Consider the following 17437-nt stretch of genomic DNA (forward strand, 5'->3'; position numbering starts at 1 on the left):
ATGAAAAGCTGGAGGCCCAGAGAGGTTAATTGATTGGCTGGATGTCACACAGGTGCTCACCGGAGGAACTGGCGTTAACACGTGGGTTTTCTGAATCCCAAACAAATGCTTTTTGCACTGGAGTGGCTTTTTGTTACTTCCCTGGGTGTGGCATGTGGTATAAGATAGAGGGCAGGAGTCTGGGTCTGACCATGACTGAGAGCATGGGTGACTTGTGCAGAAAGCTTCACTTCTTGCTCTTGGTCCCCCAGTTCCTACTTAAGTGAAGCAGGAACAATCCTGGCTTCTCATCCAGGGCAGAGCTGCTCTGTGCGTGGCTGATGGTGCACCCTGCTAGTATCTTGGCACCTCTCATGCATTTTATCAGCCCCTATTTGACAGAGGCACTGCCTGAGTTCCTTCTGCCTTTCCATTCCCCACCCCCCATGCAGTTGGCGAACAGTGCCATTTAAAATCTCCAGTAGGAGGGAACAGCATAATCATCTCATTAGACTTTTGGCTTTTAGAATGTCATCCTTACCCAGATGTGAAGATGGAGTGGATGGAGGTCAGCTTGATTCTGTCTCTGTCCATGTTATGAGAGTATTAAATCTGCAAAAGATGGTTGATCTGTCCATGTCTCCTTTCCCCCTAGTTCTCACCACTTAATATTTGTTTTTGCTCAGAACTGAAAAGGAGTGATTGCTTTAGATTTGCTTTTCTTTTACCAACTAGAGAAATATCTCACTGTGTCCTGTTTAAATGTGGCTTTTCACACAGTTCAAGCTTTTGTGGGGGAAGGGCATGAGTAATTTCCTCCTGGGTGTCTTATTGCCCCAAAGAGAGGAAAACAGAGCCCCAATGTTTGGAATGCCAGTGATATAGGAAGTTTCTAGCAGGTCTGCCACTTGTTCTAACCATGAGGTTTGGTCCCAGAAAAGACACATCCATTTAGGCTGTAGTGGGAAGGGTTCTGCTGGCCAAGGAAAGGGGCCCTACAAGTTAAGGGTTGTGTGCTATATACCCCTGGATTCTAAACTCCTTCCACATGCCTATTTGATGCTAAGGGAGTGCTGGGGCTATTCTGCATGAGAAGGTCCTGTGGATTGGTGTCTGATTTACTTTACAATTAGAATCACTTTCTCAGCTGTTTACATTCTATTTTTAATTCTTTTTCTTTTTTTGCTCCCTGCTGTGTGTGTGTGTATGGTTGTCTTTGGCAAATGAGCAAAAATTCTTTTGATAACTTCTAAAAAGGTATTGTAATGTTGTCCAGAGAAGAAAAAGTAATCAAATTGCCTAACAGAGAAACACTGTCCATCTGAGTTTATATTTGCTCAGTACTAAATCTGTATTTCCCCTTATCTTTTCTAAATGTATTACAACAAAGTAGGAGGTAATTTTTATTTTTTCCAAAGTGCCTTCAGGGAAATCCATTTTAAATCTATGGATTTTAGTCCAATGAGGGATCCTCTTCCTTTGGTCTAAATTTTGCATATCGTCTGTTTCTTACAGGGCTTCCGTATTGTCTCAGGCGCCACTGGAAATGCAGCAAGGATTCCTGGCACATCCCAGTTGCCATAGCAACAGCAGCCTTTCCCATAATGAGCTGCATCATCTGAACTGATGTCACAGCATCATGCAGCAGGTCAAACAAGGCATCTCCTAGTATTGCAACCTACAGATGTGCTGTAAACATCAAAAGAAGACGGTGGGAGCAGGAGATGGTGAGCATTAAGTGTGTGGGCATTAATTGCATGGCTGTTTTGTTGGTTAGTCTGTGTCTGCTAAGGTGGAGATGGGGGAGATGTTGTCTGCTTAAAATGGACTAGGGAAAGAAGAGCTGTTTTGCCTAAATCTGTTTTTCAGGCTGCTGGGTTAATAAGACAAAGGCTGTAAGACTCCTAAAGGAATCAAAATACATAAAATTATTCTTGCTTCATCCTTGCCTGTTATGTTTAGTGTTCTGATGGAATTTTTAATAAATATAAGGTAATTTGGGGCAAAACCCCAAATAGGCTCTAAAATGAGCAGCTCATGGTCTTTCAATATTGTAAAGGTATATATTTCTTTTTTATGGGGCAGAGCTAATTGGTCCCCTATTTGCTCTTGTGATTTATGAAATATTTAGTGATTTGCAGTATGAAATTCAGTATTTACCTCGGTTTGGTTTCAGTTTCTTCATGGCAAGGAATGACTGCTGAATAAGCATTTGACATAACCCTGCTGTGAAAGGGGATCTCTCGCATGTTCAAGAGAGAATTTATTAAAAACATGAGGACCCCAAACAAATAAAATTACTAGAGCCTTTTGATTTATCTGCTAATCCTTCGGCTCCTGTCCTTCATAGTTAGTGGAAGGACTGGCACGATGTTTTTCCATCAGTAGCTAGTCTCTAAAATCGCTGGAATTGTTTGCAGGCTGACTTGTAACAAGTCTCCTCTCTGCGGCAGTTGCAATGAAGGGTAACCCTGAGGAGAGCCCCTGGAAGTGGCCGTGTTGCTACTCTTGTTTAACTTTATCCAGAATCTGGTAAGATGCAAAAACAGCAGGCTCCTCAGCGATTGTGGTGAATACAGATCTCTGGCTCCGTTATAACCTCAACTCAATTCTGAAACTCCAGATAAACATGCCTCGTCTTCATTTCAACTCCTAGCTCTCTCTCTTTGGGCATCTTCATTGTATTCTTTCCCCCCTAAAAAACGTGGTCTGACAGTGTCAGATAAGGAGCAGTCTGTTGCCTTTTGTTTTGGGAAATGAAATTGATTTCCCTGGTGCAGCTGATTGCTACTAAGGGAGAGAAAGAAGGAGGCACATGTCAGTTCAATTGATCAATATGTCCACTTGGAATCAGGGAGTGGTCTTTTGGCTCAGTGCTGTGAGTTGATAGTTTTTATTTGAAAAGTCTCACAGGAAAGAATAGCAAGCCTGAGTTCCTCCTCTTTTAGGCTGCTTGCTGAGCCTAAAAGAGATGTATCATAGGAAGCAGGAAGGGCAATAACTCTAGCCAGCTTGGAGTGATAAAAAATATATATATATGTATTATTTATTTATTTATTTTGCCTAGAGTCAAGTGTATTGGTCCCATTAGGCACTAGCTGGAATGAAAGAGCTCAGATTTTAATTAGTTTGTTTATACCCATCACACACATGCTACTCTCGGTCCTTTAAGCTTATGTGGCTGACATGCAGCTGCTGGGATGGGAGAGGTCAGCTCAGCCTGGCTTTATGGCAAGCACTTAGGAGCATGGATTGTTCACTGCCTGCTTTTTTTGTCATGTAATGTGAACAGAAAGCTCTGCTGGGACTGCTGGGTGTGAACACAGCTAAGGCAGAAGCTCTAAGGTGACAGGGAGGAGTGCTAGATGGTGATGGGGGAAGGGAAAGTGTGTTTGGTGACTGGATTATGAGTCTGGAGAGAATCACTCAGTGCCCATTAAAATTAGTTTAAAGTATTACTTCCAAGGAAAAGCAATGAAGAAAGACTTGTTTGGTAACATGGATTGCTAGGAGTAAACATGACCAAAAGCAGCATTTTAATGAGGTTTTTATTTGCTTAATTTTTATTTCTTTTGTCTAACAGTACTCTCAGCTGCTTCATCATGGGTGATTTGTACAATTACTGGAAGTCTCAAAGCCAGGTTCCTTCAGGGCAGTGTTAGAAAAAGTGGAGTCATGCTTTGAGAGTAGAGAAGGTGCTGGTGGGTGTGGGCTGCCGCAGTTATCTGTGGAATATGCTTCTAACTCAGAGGCGCCTGCAATCTCCCCCTGCCCCTGCAAATGTTGAAAATGCAGTTACAGTTCCCCAACTTTATGCTTTTTGTGTTCGTTTTGCTCCCGGAGAACAAAGCCCTGGTAATCGGAGCTGTCATCTTGGTGTTCAGTTTCTTTGCAGAGGGACACAGCCTTGCTGCTCTTTGATTAGCTGTGTGTCTTAATTACTGGCTTAGGCTATTTCAGTTGCCTTAGTTTTATTTTTAATATATCCCCAAGGGGTGGATGGGACAAGTGAGTATGGGGGAAGGGAGAGATTGCTGTATGGCTGCATTGAGTGGCGTTTCACCGGAACTTCCTAGAATTTAAAGAATTTTGTTTCACACTGATGAGTGAAAGGTCAGCATGACCATATTGACTGTGTGGCCACAATTAAGATGATGGAAGCCTCATAAGGAGCTAACCTCCTCCTTGCCTTTGGTCATGACTTTTTAGTTTTACTTTTTTTTTTTTTTTTTTTTTTTACTGAATTATACAGTTACAGAGAAGTTATTTCTTTATAGTTAACTAGGCCATGGTGGGAGTCTAAAAATAATAATTGTAAGAACCACAGCTATCCTTTATTCAGTTCTTATTATGTATCAGACACTGGACTAAGTATTGCATGTATCTTATCTAATTCTTAAATGGCATCATGAGGTAGAGAGTTAACCATGTTACTTTATAGGATTAGGTGCTTTTATTCACATTTCTTAGCCAGGTTAACAGAGTTGGCTAAGGGCACATAGTTAAACATTTATTGGCCCAGGATTTCAAACCAATGTGATTTGACTAGGGCATCCTCATGCTTACCCAGTCACCTTGGTTTTATAACATCTTAACTGTGTACACTATGCAGATCAGTCATCTTTACTCTACCACACTCACCCCACTCCTCAGTCTAATTGGAAAATCAGATTTCACATGTAGAATGAAATCCCATTTACAACACTAAGATCAGTTTTACTGCAGGGATGAGCTTGACTCTTGGTCATATCCTAATTTGATCCCAGAGATTTAAATAATGCAGAATTGATGCTTAGATTTTTTGCCACTACCCTTGCTTGACATATTTTTCTAGCAGAACTTGCATGTGGGAAAAGCTACACAAATGAGCGTGGGCATAATAGAGTTGCACTAAAAGCAGGTCTTACCTGAGTCAGTAATGATTCAAATTTGTTCCACCTGTCTACCTGTTTTATCAACTTCAGGCGTCATGACATTCGCATTCCTTGGCAACACTAGGCAAGGACAGAAGAGAAAACTTATCTCACAGCCAGGAAGGTGTACTCTGAATCCACCTCTTGGGTCAAGAAGATAAGAGAGTTATTTTGCTGAATGTTTCAGTGGCTAAATCCAGACACTGCCTATCTCTGACAAAATACAAGAATGACAGTCTTGTGTAACATCCTGGAAGCCTTGTGTTTAAGCAGAGCTGATACAGTCATCTGTGCATCATCTTGCCCATCCCCAGCTACCCACGCCCAGCATCATTATTGGGCTCTAAGGGATGTTCTTTGTTTGTGGGGCTAATGCACGCACTGATGGCATATTGATATTGATTCCAGTGTGGTGAATACTTAGAAATAATATTCCACAGAGCTCATTCGCCTTTTCTAGCTTCTGGGAAGAAGTTAACCTTTGTCCTAGCCTGCTCCAAGGAGGCCCCAGCTCTTATCTGCATGAGCTACAGGAATGAGAAGCTGATCAGAAAGCAACAGAGTTATGAAGTGCAGTGACTATGGGAATTAGGTTCCAATTAGAGAGTAAAAAAGCAAGTGGATGTTAAGGAATTTAGTTGTCCTGCTACATGTCTCATTTCCTTCTCTTTCCAACCCTAGAATTAGTGAATAATAACTTGTTTTGATCCTATAGATTCAATTCAATTCAACAAGTATTTATTACTATGTTCCAGGAGTGACAGTGAATAAGGCTGATGTAAATCTCTTCCCCCACCACATTCTAGAGGGCGAGACAAAAATAAACAGTTATGTTTGTAGTGGAATAATTTATTCTCTCTGATACTGTAATATTATTTCTATTTACTTCTATGTGCTAATAAATAAACCCATTATCTCTGCACATATCTCTGCAGATGCATATATGGCCCATATATGCATTAACTAATAGCTTTTTGAAAAAAATGTTTTTATTGATTTTTTTAAAGTGAGAGGAAGGGAGAGGGATAGAAAGATAGAAACATCCATGAGAAACATCATCGATCAGCTGCCTCTTGCACGCCCCCTACTGGGCATTGAGCCTGCAAACCAAGCATGCAACCTAACTAGGAGTTGAACTGTGACCTCCTGGTTCCTGGATGGATGCTCAACTGCTGAGCCACACCAGCTGGGCCAGCTTTGTGTTTGGATTAGAATATTGCTGGGTGTGGACAAAGCCAATATGGCATTAGCATTTTGTTGACATAAGCTATCCTAAACACTATAACTGTAATCAACTGTAAAAAAGTACATGTCTATTTCAGTTGACATAAGTAAATATGAAAGTTTGTGACAGATTAGTTAAAGAGATATTTTTTATTTTTATAAAAGATATTTCTCAGCTTTAAAAACTGTTTGTCCAGGTGGTTGTTACAGAATAGTCATAGAGGTATAACGTACAGCACAGGGAATATAGTCAATAATATTGTAATAACTATGCATGGTATTGAATGGGTGCAGGATTTATTTGGGTGATCACTATAATCACTGGAGTATATACCTGGAACCAATATAATTATGTATGTCAACTGTAATTGAAAATAGAAATGATTAAAACAAAACAAAACAAAACAACAAAACAAAAAAACTATTTGTCCAGACAGCCCTATAAATCTAAAGTTCTAGCCAGCATGCCAGTGAGGGTATGTGCCACATTGGGGTAAGTGTGCCAGTCACCTCCCGCCATGAGCAGCCTGTCCATTCACCCTGGTGTGCCTTACAAATATCACTTTAAATGGGAAGCATTTCTCTAAATTATCATTTTAATGAATGTATTGAAAACTATCATTGTATTTTCATGAAACTTTTCAGGTGCTCATTCACTCGTGTACAGGGTATGTTTGACTTGTGACAGTCACTTGCAGATTGACTATTTCTCTTTTATGGCAATTGCACACACCCAACTCTATAAATGGGATGTGGGTGGGAAGGCTTTCCAGGGGAATATAACTTTTCATAGGACGTTGGCAATAGCTACAGACTTTTTAGGTATTTTGAATTAATAAGGCAGATTTCTTCCCCCGGTTGGTTTTAAGACTTGCAGTGGACAAATGAGATACTTCGTTTCCTTTGTGAGCCACCCGCCATGTTTTATTCTGTTCTTCCGAACTCATGCTCCAAACTCCTCCCGTCATCTTGCAGCTGCTTTGAGTCACAGGGGAAATGGGGAGGGAATGTGGAACCTCTAGAACAGGCTCATGAGCTGAACCTGGCCTGCAGCTTGTTTTGTGTGGCTCCTGGACAGGCTTCATAGGGCCCTGTGCTTAGCAGGATGCACACTTGGCTTAATGCATCTTGAAATTCTTAATAATTTTTGAGCCCGGAATTCTGCATTTTCATTTTACACTGGACCCATGTAGCTAGTCCCATATGATACTTTTGATATAAAAATAAATGACACAAAGACATCTGAGTTTTAGGCTAATCATTAAGATTAGATGATGTGGCTCACTTGGCAAGACTTGACTGCCTTAAATGGAGCAGTATTCTCCCAATCTTAGTGGTCTCCACAACCTCATCCATTTATCCCACTGCTGCTGCTTGGGTCCTGGAACAATTCTAATAGAAATTGTAGCGCTAAAAAAACTAAAGGACCATTGTCAAAACAATCCAGAGCAAAGGCCCCGTGCATGGTAATTTGGAGGCATCCATGGCAATCAGTGCCACGCACAGTAATTCAATGGCACTTCTTTTATAGGCAGTGGGGGACATACTACATTACACTTGAAGATATTTGGAAGTCAGGCTTATTTGTCACCACCATTGCTTTCAGGGGAGAAATTAAATCTTCTCTGCAAAGCAAGCTAATTAACCATCCTGATGGTTCATTGTTTATATTATTTCTCCTGCCCTTTGTTTTACTACTTGATTACTTTTATCACCTTCTTTGTTTAACTCTCATTTAAATTACACAACATTTTTATGCAGGCTGGCTGGGTATTTTTGCCTTTTTAGTATTATCCTTTTATTTTATTCCCTTTCCTGGATGCTGGGGGCCTATAATTGGAGGTTATATTATTACAGGAGGAGTTCACATTTTTTTTTAATTAAAAAGGGAATTACAGTCAATATTTATAATGAACCCTCTCCAGTAGGGCAGTTCTAGCCATGCTGATGTTGGTAATTCCAGATCTGCCATTACTGCTTATACTAATGAGAAGCTGGAGACAGACTCCTGGACCTTATAGTAGTGAAGCATTCTCACCCATCATACTACAATGAGAAGTGGCTATATTAATCTACAGATGTGCAGAAAATTGTTAGAGAATTAATATGAATGACCATACCTGCCATACAGGAAAAAGGACATTTAAAAACATATATATTTTTATTGATTTCAGAGATGGAAGGGAGAGGGAGAGAGAGATAGAAACATCAATGATGAAAGAGAATCATCGACCAGCCACCTCCTGCATGCCCCCCACTGGGGACCGGGCTCACAACCCAGGCATGTGTTCTTGACCGGAATTGAACCCAGGATGCTTCAGTCCACAGGGCGATGCTCTATCCACTGAGCCAAACCAGCCAGGGCAAAAGGACATTTTTTGGGGGGTGGGGTGGGGGGAGGGGTTGAGTGTAAACAAGGACCTAAAAAAAACTAAAAGGGTCTCTTGTTATCTCTTAGAAGACAGGTGGAATAGAACTCACAGGGTACTCTGTACCCTGAAATAATCCTAATGGCCACCATATTCACCATTGTATAAGCTGTAGAACCAGCTGTTTCAGATAACTACACCAGTAGTCAACAATCAACAAATGTGTGAAATGTCTACCATGTCCAAGATCATGTGCTGAAGGAACATACACTTTCAAATTAGGATGACCAAAGAAAGGCATGCACAGGTATGTTACCTGGACAGCTTGTCATAGATTTAACACCAGGTTGCTTGGGATCCGCTGTGGAAGGACCTGATTAGCTTTTCCCTTGTTCTGTAGGCATCGAGGTGGAGCTCCAGGCACATTCAGGGCTACCCTCTTGTCTTCTGTTTTTTTCATTCAGTTGCTTGATTTAACTGTTTGTTTTCTTTTAATAACTCATTACTTTTTCTGGCCCACTCAAAATTATTGCCCTCTCCCACCTCAGCTTTTTCAATTCATAGTGCTCATTGCTTCTACCCCACCAGTCTCCTTCACTGTCACCTGGGATAGCTCTGAACCCAGCATCACCCTTCCCATCAGCAGCCCCCCAGGCCTCCGTCTCTCCTGCCACTGTTAATTCCCATTACATCAGCATAAACATAGCCCATCCAAAACCAAATAACTGCAGCTTGTAAGTAATCCGCTCACATTTAGCTTTTAATAGTTAATTCAAATATTGTACTGTATTTAAACTGTTTTTTGTTTTGTGTGAATTAAAAGGGAATGACTCTTTAAAACTCAAATTAGTCACTCTTGTAAGTAGTCTGTGTGGAACATCAACTAGAAATAACTAAAACAGCAGCCATATTGCTAGGAAACTATATGTAGACATGAAAATAGGTGTGCAAATGTAGTTTTACAATAATTTTTCCTTTAGTGTTATTATTACATTGCATTTTCAATTAAAAATAAGTAAAAATGAGGGGAGGGGGTGTTGGGAAGGTGGGCAGCATGCAAGGTACCCGAGAGATGCACATTTCTTCAGCTTTGGCTAGGAGTGGCATGCAGCTTCTAGAACACTATCAGGAAATACCTGTCTCAGAAAAGCAGCTGCCTGAAGAGAAAGAACAGTTCTGGAAATAAAGGTAAAAATAAAAACAACCACAAAACCAGGCGTGATTGCTTAGAGAACTAATAATCAAAGTGGTGAGTTAAGGTATTATTGTTTTCACTAATAAATAATTGGTAACATGATTTTCAAACATTTGAATTTTGACTAACCAAACTGAAAAGGTGTTTAGGTTTAGGGCATCAGGAGAGGGAGTGAGTAAGAAGGGAAACATGGCCATTGCTCTCCTGGGACCACCTCTCTCACCACTAATCTCCCGCATGGAGAATATCAGTCAATAAACATATACATGTGTAAATTGCTGGATTTTCAGATTCAAAAATCTAAAATAGAAACTTCTGATTTGGGGCAAGCTATTGTAAAAAACAAAACAAAACAAAAAACAAAGCAACAACACTTCAGGTTTGGTAATGTGACCTTTCCATTGCCATTTGAGGTTCTAGACCAGGGGTCCTCAAACTATGGCCCGCGGGCCACATGCAAATACAAATATTGTATTTGTTCCCGTTTTGTTTTTTTACTTCAAAATAAAATATGTGCAGTGTGCATAGGAATTTGTTCATAGTTTTTTTTTTTTTAAACTAAGGTCTGGCCCTCCAACGGTCTGAGGGACAGTGAACTGGCCCCCTGTTTAAAAAGTTTGAGGACCCCTGTTCTAGAGTATCTTTGAGAAGGATCATTTGTTTTTATTTCCAGCTGTTATACAGTGCTCATTTTGCTCACCTTTAGAGCCAATTAACCTAATAATATAAACCAGAGGAAAGAACAAAAAGAAAAACCCTCTAAGAAGTTAAAAATAATATGGAGAAACATGTCTCTTCTTCAGCTGGCTATGTTGCCTTTTCCCTGGTCCTCTGCCTCTTAACCCGGTAGGTGGGTTTTGGAGTTAGGTGTATTTACCTTTGAATCTTTGCTTTAACAGAAAATTATTAGATCAGTGATCTTGAGTTTCTTAAAGTGTCATTTTCCCCATGTATAAAATGGGGAAAATATTCATTTTGCAGGATGAAATGAAGTATCTACACTAATAAAAGAGAAACATGGTAATTAGCGTACGACCGCTACCCTTTTCATTGGCTAATCAGTGAGTATATGCAAATTAACTGTCAGCCAAGATGGCGGCCGGCAGCCAGGCAGCTGGAAGCGAACATGAGGCTTGCTTGCTGCTCCAACATTCCCCGCCTGACTTGCCGGCCTCTGAACTACAACTCTAAGAAACTATGTACTTGTTGCAAATAAGAAGATAAACAAACCCCCAGAAACCGGCTTTCATTCAGCCGGGCTTTAGCAACATTGTATCGATGTTTTCAGTGGCGAGGCCTCAGAGCTAAAGCTGGCCCAGAATAAAAAAAAAAAAAAAGAAAACAAGGAGCGGTTGGAAGCTTCAGTCACTCGCTTTCGGAAAACAGCCCTCAGCCCCTCACCCAGCCTGGCCAGGCACCCCAGTGGGGACCCCCACCCTGATCCAGGACACCCTTCAGGGCAAACCAGCCGGCTCCCACCCATGCACCAGGCCTCTATCCTATATAGTAAAAGGGTAATATGCCTCCTGGCACCGGGATCAGCGTGACAGGGGCAGTGCCCAAACCCCCTGATCGCCCTGCGGCTCTGTGTGTTACAGGGGGCGGGGCCACAACCTCCCTATCTGCCCTGCTCTGTGCCTGATAGGGGGGAGCCCCCCAATCCCCTGATTGCCCTGTGGCTCTGTGTTTGACAGGGTACAGCGCACCAACCCCCTGATCGGCCCTGCTCTGTGTGTGACAGGGTGTGGCGCACCAACCCCCTGATCGGCCCTGCTCTGTGGGTGATAGAGGGTGGTGCCCCAACCCCCCTACACGGGCCTTGCTCTGTGTGTGACAGGGTGGAGCCATAACCTCCCCATTGGCCCTGCCCTGAGTGTGACAGGGTGCAGCACCCCAACCCCCTTATCTGCCCTGCTCTGTGTGTGACAGGGGGCCGTGCCCCAACTCCCCTATCGGCCCTGCTCTGTGAGTGACAGGGTACGGAGCCCCAACACCCCTGATGGGCCCTGCTCTGTGCGTGACAGGGGGCAGTGCCCCAACCCCCTGATTGGCCCTGCTCTGTGCGTCACAGAGGGTGGTGCCACAACTTCCCCATCAACCCTGCCTTGAGTGTGACAGAGGGCTGTTCCCCAACCCCCCAATCGGCCCTACCCTGAGCGTGACTGAGGGTGGCATCGCAACCTCCAGATCCGCCCTGCTCTGTGCATGATGGGGCAGCGCCCCAACTCCCCAATTGGCCCTGCTCTGAGCCTGACCAGGGGCTGCACCTAGGGATTGGGCCTGCCCTCTGCCACCCAGAAGCAGGCCTAAGCCAGCAGGTTGTTATCTCCCGAGGGGTCCCAGACTGCGAGAGGGCACAGGCTGGGCTAGGGGACGCCCCCCCCCCCCAGTGCACAAATTTTTGTGCATCGGGCCTCTAGTTTTTACATAAAGTTATTGGCACAAAGGTAGTATTTGATAAATACAAGTTATCATTTTACTACTCAGAAGTAGTGAGATAAAATTATTACTCCCTGCAAAAGAAATGTAATTTTTCCTCAACTCCAATCCCAAAACCAAGAAAATAATTTTTAGAGCTTTTGTTAATGGCAAGAAAACCCCTTTAATACATTTTAAATGCTTATGCTGTGTTAGTCACATATATTATATTACTTAATTTCATTTCCTTGCTTAATTTTTCTCCATAGCACTTATTACCATCTGCAAACTACACATTTCATTTATGTATTATTTGTCACCCTGAAGTATAAAGCATGTTGCATGAAGGTAGAGATTTTTGTCTATTTTATTCATTGATGTTTCCTTAGCTCTTAGAATAGTGCCAGGCACATGGTAGGTGCTCACAGATATTTGTTCCAAGAGTGAATGAATTCACATAGCCCTGTGAGGAAGGAAGCATGATTGCATTCCATATGTAGAAAATGAATTCTCTTTTGCAGTGTTGCTTTCCAAGATTCTAAACACCCTTGAGTGATTCTTGCTATTCCATATAGCATGCCCAGAAACCCTTGTGGCTGATGGTTAAAGCATCCTGCACCGCCCAATTTTTCTACATTCTTCCACTGAAAGTAGGGATGTTGCCTTGGCAGTTCTGCTGGGCTCCTCTTCTCTACGAGGTTTCTGTGAGGGACCTGGGGTTTCACAGGTCATTTGAAAGATACATTGGTTCTTCTAGCTGTCTCTTTCTTTGCATTTCTTTAGTGTAGTTGAGTCTCCTTCAGGAACAATTATTTATTCTCCTTTAAATCATGAATCTTAGCTGTAAATCTCGGATTGATAGATGAATTGGTGGATTTTAAAAGAATCGTCAAGAAAAGCACCAGATAGGGAGAATGATATGCTATAACAGTCAACCATTCTTGCTATTAAAATGCTCTAATGAGAAATAAAGCAAAGCACAGGCACACAACAATACAGTTGTTTGGCCAGAAGGACATACAGCCTCACAAGTGAAGGAAATAATTAAGAAAGCTGATAGGATGCAGTCAAAATGGTTTGATTTTCAAGAAAAAAATTTCCTACCTGCTCACTGAGAAATACTTAGTTCAAAAGCAAGACATATTTTAAATGTCATACTTTTGAACTATTTTTCAGTGAGCAGGTGTGAGATATTTTTCCTTGAAATTCAAACCATTTTGACAGTATCCTATTTTTAGAATGCCTTCCTCTTTAAAAGGGTATAACAATATCCAAAAGCAATTAGAAAAACATCCTGGGAGAAGGCAGTGTTCTGGTTATACCATAATAATAACAGGCTGAATAAAAAAAATGTAATGCTGTTAAAATTAAAAACTTTACTTTATGGTATGAAACATATTTAATACATTTACTTTGAGCAACCTCATCATACTACAAGATAAAAATTATGCCTCATGAAAATTTTCTTACATCTGCAATGCATCCCATGGCTGTTATAATACACAAGGACATTATTGTGTTTAAATAGCATGTTATTCTGATATTTTAAAGAACTCTGAACTGGAAGTAAGGAACCTGAGTTTTAGTATCTGCTGTCATGATCTTCCTGAACTTTAATTTCTTTCAGAATAAACCAAGAAGGTTAAATTTAAATGATTTTTTGTTTCCTTTTAGCTCTAGTATTTTGTGGCTCACTTATAAGGATCCCTGTATCTCTCTGAACTCTCTGACTGGAGTACAGCCTTATCTTCAATCCCATCCTTCAGGGTAGAGACTGGCTGTCATCCTCAGCCTTCTATTCCATCTTTCCCCTCACCCAAGTCCTGCTGAGTCACCAAGTCCTGTAGAGTTTCTAACTCTCTGGGATTTGGTGAAAATGAGCTTAGGATCACCCCAAATAACTTTTTGTTGTGTAATATAGATCCAGGGTATGCTCTTCACCTCCGGGCTTCCCCTTTTCTAAACCATAGACTTGATATTATTAGAGATTTTCTCATGGCAGGCCCTTACATCCTCACGATCTTTCTAGCTGTGCTCTGAACCTTTTCGAGCTCTGTTCAAGCCTGTGTCCAGGGCAACGTCAGGTATCCAGTGTGGCTGGTGTACTGTGGTGAGGAGGGGAGAAAATGCGGGTGAGCACTGAACTGGGGACTGTAACGAACAAGAGATGTGTTATCCTAGATGAAAAGAGTTTGTTATTTTTTTCACTTTGAAGTAAAAGTTTATCTGATCAGAGAGTTCCAAAGTTGATATATAAAGTTACTACATCCTGACTCAAGAGGATTACATACTGCTGATTTCAGCACCAGAATGTATTTCTTTTTTGTAGGCATGATTCTCATTTGTCTTTTGAATTAATTCCAATGGACAGGAGCCAGTTTTAACTCTGTGGCCCACAACAGTGGCATTGTTCACAGTAATGTTCACAAGAGAGCAACGCAGCAGCCTTTTTTTCTCCTTGAAGGAGTAAGACGACTGGTTCCCATGAAGAAGGCAGGTGGCATGTTTTTGAGCTGGGCTTGGGGTCAATTAGATCTTCTGAGTTCAAATCCCAGTCACACACCAGCTCTATGCCTAGGGAAAGTTGCCTAACCTTTCTGGGCTCTGCTTTTCTTCATAGTACCTGCCGTGCTAAGCGTTGTGTAGTTTAGACACAATGTGTGTAAAGCACGTAGCACAGTTCCTGGGATGCAGGAAATGAATTCTCAGGAGTGGTCAGTGGAAGCTGGGGCTATTCATAATGTAAAAGGAGGACTACCTGGGGCCAGCTTCACTGCCTGGCCTTGTTGTAGGAGAATTTCTGTTCCACTCCCAGACCTGTGGGATTTCAGTGGTCACTTTAGTCTTGTACGAGGATCTTGTCCAACAATGTGATTGTTCCCTAAATTGGACAGGAACAATCACATCACATGATCAACATCAATACTAATAAAAGCCTAGGTGGTCCTTGCACCCTTGCGTGTGACGTTGTCACAAGATGGCTACCACAAGATGGCCACAACAAAGATGGCCACCACAAGATAGCTGCGTGCATGGGGGTGATCAGGCCGGCAGGGGAGGGCAGCTGGGGGCGATCAGGCTAGCAGGGGAGGGCAGTTGGGGGCGATTGGGCCAGCAGGGGAGCAGTTAGGGGGTGATCAGGCTGGCAGGCAGAAGCGGTTAGGGGCAATCAGGCAGGCAGGCAGGTTGAGTGGTTAGGAGCCAGCGGTCCCGGATTGTGAGAGGGATGTCCGACTGCCAGTTTAGACCTGATCCATCCCCTGAGGGGTCCCAGATTGGAGATGGTTCAGGCTGGACTGAGGGACCCCCCCCCGCCCCCCGCCCACACACAAATTTTGTGCACTGGGCCTCTAGTTTATATATAATATTTTATCTTTCTTAAGCTTCTTTTCTAATTTGGGGAAAAGTTTCCATAGAAAATTATTTTGAGCTCAGTGAATAATAACTTACTGTTAAAACTCATAATCTTGTCAAGGGGAATTCCACATTTTAAAAATGTGCATTTACTTCTTTAAACAGATTTAATTCACATGATGTGATGAACACCCAGGAATTAAAATGCTCTATACAGTCAACTTCATATTTTCCACACAGGTGTTGAATATGTAAGCAGACACAGGGGTTATGCATCCATGCTCAGGGGACAAAATTGCCTAGAGGGGTTTTCCCAGTACAGGTAAAGTTTTGCCTTGGAAATGATTATGTGATTTAGCAATGAAAGGTTACTATTCCTTACTCTGTCAGCTGCGGTGTAGTCTGGTGCCTCTCAGCTTGAATCGCCTTCCTCACTGAGCTCCAGACATGTCTAAGCCCATCAGCTGACCATCTGCCCTGTGTCTGTGATGAGTTGATGGTCTGCCCCATCAGTGGCACCAGAATCAGAAGACATTTCTGGAGAGAACTCATCCTAAGAGAGGCGGAGTGATTCTGAGCCCAGTATGCTGTGGATCACAAGGAAGCATTCTCTCTTGGTCATTCCCTGGAGTCAGGACTGAGTCCTATAAAAGGGAGGGGCCAGTGGGCTGAACATGTGAGCTCCTCCACTAAGGAATCTGTACCTCATTTGCGCACAAGAGCACTGCTTTAGCAGCCTTCAGCAGAGTGTATTGTACAAGAGGGAGAAAGGCATGTTTCCCTCTATCCACAGATGCTGTAATCAGAGGTTTCCAAATTCTTTTTTAAAAAATGTTTTTACTGATATTTAGAGAGGAAGGGAAAAGGATAAAGAGATAGAAACATTGGTGAGATGAAAGAGAAACATCATTGATTGGTTGCCTCCTGCATGTCCCCTACTTGGGATCGAGCCTGTAATCCGGGCATGTGCCCTGACCAGAATCAAACCAGTGACCTTTTGGTTCCTGGGTTGACACTGGTCAGGACTAAAAAATTTCTAAACTCTCTCTTGTATTAATATATTATATATTTTATAAAACATACACAAAAGTAAAAATTAAAAAGAATGAACAAAAATTAAACAGAAACTCAAATATTTTCCTCACACTCTCAAAGGCTTGCCTGACATCTCTCATGGAGTGAGCCCCCACCCTGCAGACCACTGCTCTAGCGCTTGAGTGGGAGGTGCCTGCTGGTAGCAGGAAATAGCAGCTCTTCCTGGCAAATGCTGCAATGAGTGTGGGCAGCTCTTCCTGCCTACACTGTCATGGGTGTGTGCACACATGAGACCCATGCTGAAACTTCATGAAATTCTACCGTGGGCCCTCTTTTAGGTAGCTGACTTTGGTGAGGTAGGTAATAAAGGAAGAAAGGTTAAGAAACAGAAAACTATAATATATTACCAATAATGTCACTTCATTTGTACTTCCAGAGTGGTGAGCCCTGAGAAAACTTGGGTAATACAAATAAAAAATATTTCTGAGATAGTATGTTTGTACTGGACTCTAGAGTTTACCATTAGCTTTCATGTGTAACTCCCCAACAACTCTATAGGGTATAAAAATTGAGAATTCCTGTAAGCCAATTTCATCACACCCAATTCTCAGGTTCCTTTTGATGTTATACTAGCCACCCAGGAAGTTTGAGATGATGACAGCTGCTCTTCCACAAACTGATTATCAAGTTGTAATAAAAGCAAGCCTCAGACCAACATTTACCATACATTGAGATATTTATTAGTCTAACATTCATTAGTAAAGTTGGCACAGCATATTTCATACAATCTATAGATTTGATAGAGGCTCAGCTCTATTTCATTTTAGGTGCTCCAACTATATATTGAGTAAAAGTTTTGCTGGAGGTAGGATTCTGCGTCATTTAGTAAGCATGCAATTAGAAATTATTTTACATCAGTGATTGCAGACCAGGACATAGTAGGGATCAAG

The 17437-nt window shown here is 42.0% G+C and overlaps 1 protein-coding gene across 2 annotated transcripts in view; it reads left to right on the forward strand.

The window, feature by feature from the left end:
- Positions 1-1610: 1610 nt before the first annotated feature.
- Positions 1611-17437, forward strand: part of AKAP6 (A-kinase anchoring protein 6) — a 487918-nt gene continuing 472091 nt past the window's right edge. For both annotated transcript variants that reach the window (XM_070427710.1, XM_070427731.1), the window contains exon 1: positions 1611-1706. The gene's annotated coding sequence lies outside the window, so the exon portion shown is untranslated. The remainder of the gene's footprint in view (positions 1707-17437) is intronic.

Source organism: Myotis yumanensis, unplaced genomic scaffold, assembly GCF_028538775.1.
Source record: "Myotis yumanensis isolate MYYU_CA2020_CCGP unplaced genomic scaffold, mMyoYum1.0.hap1 SCAF_1, whole genome shotgun sequence".
NCBI lineage: Eukaryota > Metazoa > Chordata > Mammalia > Chiroptera > Vespertilionidae > Myotis > Myotis yumanensis.